Source organism: Myotis brandtii, unplaced genomic scaffold, assembly GCF_000412655.1.
Source record: "Myotis brandtii unplaced genomic scaffold, ASM41265v1 scaffold205, whole genome shotgun sequence".
In the NCBI taxonomy this organism is placed as follows: Eukaryota; Metazoa; Chordata; class Mammalia; order Chiroptera; family Vespertilionidae; genus Myotis; species Myotis brandtii.
The window spans coordinates 304,867-309,282 of NW_005357638.1; positions in this window are offsets into that span (position 1 = coordinate 304,867).

The following is a 4,416-nucleotide window of genomic DNA, read 5'->3' on the forward strand; positions in this document are numbered from 1 at the left end:
TCAATGGGGGGAACAAAGGAGACATATGTACTACTATTTGTAATACTTTAAACAATAAAATAAAATTTAAATTAAAAGAAGAAAATGGGATTGTAAAGATTAAATTATTTTGCCAAATAAAGCTGATAAATAGGAAAGCAATTTTGTGTCTGGTCGCCACAGTAAATTCTTAATGTTTTTTATTTTTTCCCTTTTGATTCTCTAGAATTTTCTTAAAAGACAAGCATGTCAATTATAAATAGCCATGTGCTCTATTCCTTGCCAGTCAGAGGTTCTACTTTAACATTGGAAGGCTATTGGGACACTCAAATCTGGGCAGCCAAAATAACCAAAAAAGTCCTACTCCTACCTTTCAGTCTTCTTTGCATCCTAATAGTACTCCCCCTCACCGCCCCCCCCAAAGTCCCAGCCAAACAAATTGAAAATATCTTTACTCTTTTATTAGTTTCTTTAAACAAATTCAAGTCCAGTATTTATGGGCAAGGTCTATTCCTTCTCTAATTCTGTCTGAGTCCTGTTTCTACATTCTGCAAACACTATGCACAATAGTAAATTAAAGGGAAATAAAAAACATTTTATTAAAATATATAAATATATACATGGTACAGCAAGGAAAAAAATATGCACAGAGAATATGGGGCTCTGTCTCCTGACTAGGATGTATGACCTCCCTCCACTACTGTTTATTTCATTGACTTTGTCTTTAGCAAACACTTCAGCTGACAAGAGTTCTTTACCTGGTGGGATGGCCCCTAGACCATTATTCCTGAGGGGTCTGAGCCCTGGGTGGGCTTGTCTAAGTACATGTGTCATAGTCCTATTTCCATATTGACCACTACACGTAGTAGTACTAACAGGCAGAGCAGAGGGTTCTCACAGAGTCAATCTCATTTCTTTATGCCCCCATTGTAATAACCTCCCAGTACCCTTTGATAGTCTAAATCAATACTGCCCAATAGGACTTTCTTTTTAAAAAAAAATATATTTTATTGATTTTTTTACAGAGAGGAAGGGAGAGGGATAGAGATTTAGAAACATCGATGAGAGAGAAACATTGATCAGCTGCTTCCTGCGCACCCCCTCCTGGGGATGTGCCCGCAACCAAGGTACATACCTCTGACTAGAATCGAACTTGGGACCCTCCAGTCCGCAGGCCGATGCTCTATCCACTGAGCCAAACCAGTCAGGGCAACCCAATAGGACTTTCTGCAATGATGGAAATATCCCACATCTGCTTTGCCTAGTCTGGTAGCCAATAGACCAGGGGTGGGCAAACTTTTTGACTCGAGGGCCACAATGGGTTCTTAAACTGGACCGGAGGGCCGGAACAAAAGCATGGATGGAGTGTTTGGGTGAACTAATATAAATTCAAAGTAAACATCATTACATAAAAGGGTACGGTCTTTTTTTTTTTTTAGTTTTATTCATTTCAAATGGGCCGGATCCGGCCCGAGGGCCGTAGTTTGCCCACGGCTGCAATAGACACATGTGGGTATGGATCACTTGAAATCTGATTAGTGTGACCAAGGAACTAAATTTCTAATTTTGTTTAAGTTAATTTAAATGTAATTACCATAGATGGTTGGTGGATACAGCATTGGACAGTACAGATCTAAATCAATCATTCCAGCTAACACCATGACCTCCTTTGGGCCTATTCATCCAATGGCATGGAAAGCCCATAATGATTGCTTGGCAGTGTTAGCTTTCTATTTAGTGGAATCATTATGAGCCCCAGATAGAAGATTTTCCTCCTTGTATATCAAAACCTTTAAACCAGCAGATGTAGAATTGTGGAAATGAGAAGCAAAGCTTTTTTAATAGTGACAAGCACCATTCCCACATCCATGCCTTGGTGCCAAGATCACTGTAAATTGATTACTATAAATTAGTTGCTGGTTGAGCTCATATACCACATCCTGGAGGACAGTGTCCCAAAGAGTTGTCCACCAGGATGTGAAACCAATCCTTCAAGAGTTTACTCCTCTGTCAGGCCAGCTCTCTTGATGTAAGCTAAGAGACCAGTGAATCCCATGACCATTGGCCCATTGCTTCACGTGTTTGACTGTAAAGTGAGTTCCTTGGGCAGAAATAGTGCTGTGTGGCTTGTTCTAATGACATGTATTAATACCACTGATTCTGGTCCTGATGGAGACATGAAGGTGAGAAAATTTATATTCAACTCCAATGTAAATATTTATACCAATGAGTACAAATTACTGCCTCTCCATGATGGAAGAAGTTCAATATAATAACCAACTTGCTGTCAAATAGCTGATTGGTTCTCTCTACTGTAGTCTGATGTCAGATTTATAAAACTGGTTTCTGCTGCTAGAAATTAGACCCTTGTCAATGGCAGTGGCTGTTTCAGCTTGTCAGTGGCTGTTAAGTCCTTACTTGCATAGGTGGTCTCTGTTCCTGCTTCTATTTATTCCTGAGTGGGTCCAGCATCTGGGGGAAGAAGTTGATAGACACATCCATTCACCCACTGTGTGAACCACTTGACCACTTGGTTCTTGAAAACTTCCTGTACAGTGTGGACATTTTGGAGAGCATCCATGAAGGACAGAAGAAGTCTCTGTCTCTGACAGATTCATCCACATTCTATTACCCATACCACCTTGTCACCAATCTCTAATATTGTTCCTTCCAAATCCCTGGTCATCAAGCTACTGTTCATGAACCAACAGAGATCTATGTCTCAGGCCATTTTTCCTTCAGAAAAAGTAGTTAACAAGATGTAATGTTCTAAATTCTGCCCCTGAGAGGATTTCTCTTCCCCACCATCTTTTGGGTCCACCCCTGAATGGGACAGTAGCACCACAGCAGTCCACTTCCAGTGGATCAGTTGTGTGTAAACCCTGCTCAATTATGTTCCTCCCCTGTAAACTTGCTGTATAAAACATCTATGAAATTATATATGTAGATTGTGGTGGAGAATGAGGGGAGGGCAGGACCACAGTATATGAGATGTCCCCACTGCTGTGTTTGGCTGATAGGCCACCCATATGCTCAAGTGAACACACACCTACTGCAACTGTTTCCTCAGGGCAGTTTGTACCCCAGCCTTCCTACATCTATTCTAGTAATTATAATTCCAGTATGTGCATATTTTGTGTGTTATATTTTTGTATGCCAGTCTTGCAAGAGTCTCTTTCCATCATCATATCCTGCATAGTTTAAATAAGATTATTAGTAGCTGAAAGATTTCAAATTTTACTTTGAAATCATCTAGGTATTAATGTGTTTGGTGGGAAAGAAAATTTTCAGTTTCTTCTGTAGTTTTTGGAGCACTCTGATTTTCTATCATGCATTGAGTCAATGTTGGTAATTTACATATTTCTAGCAATTTATTCATTTTATCCATATTAGCTATCTATTTTATCCAAGTTTTCAAATTTTTGACATTGCGGTATACATATTATGTGCTTATAATCTGTACAATCTCTCCTTATCTGCAGCTATATCATTCCATTTGCCATTTCTAATGATACATATTTGTGATTTCTCTCCTTTTCCTTAAATTTGCAATATGATCAGATCATAATTTTATCAATTTTGTTTTATTTCTCTCTCTTTTTTTTTTTTACTAATTTTTACATTTTCATTCTTCCTCTTACTTTCCTGAAGGTATTTTATTATACCTTTCCAACTTCTTGAATTATTCAGAACATTTTTTTCAATGATTCTTACAATTATCCACTTGAATGTAAACTCCACAAAGAGAAACTTTCTCTTCGTCACTGCTCTCTCCCCAGCACTGAGAGCAGTGCTAGCCTATAATAGGCACTCTGAAAATCTTTGAGGAAGGAATGAATGATTTATTGATTTTACACAAAAGAGTTTAAGACTATGACTGATATCAGATGAAGTGGGGTACTCTTCCCTACTGGGTGCTGCTGGGCGTGGACTTCTTATGATATCCCAAGAAAAAGAATTTTCTGAGACACAGGAGAACAAGTGATTTTTTATTTGTGTGGAATTAAATCCCTGTGTTTTTAAAGTCCCATTTCCCTTAGTCCAGTCATAGAAAAAGTATAGCTAGAATTTCAGTAGGGTTCAGAGTTTCCTTTTCATGGTTTTTTTTTAATTAAATCTTTATTGTTCAGATTATTACAGTTGTTCCTCTTTTCCCCCCCATAGCTCCCCTCCACCCAGTTCCCACCCCATCCTCCGCCCTCAGCCCCCCACTGTCCTCATCCATAAGTGCACTATTTTTGTCCAGTCTCTTTCTGCATCCCCCACACCCCTTTCCCCCTCAAGAATAGTCAGTCCACTCCCTTTCAATGCCCCTTATTCTATTATAATCACCAGTTTATTCTGTTCATCAGATTATTTATTCACTTGATTTTTAGATTCACTTGTTGATAGATATGTATTTGCTGTTCATAATTTTTATCTTTACCTTTTTCTTCT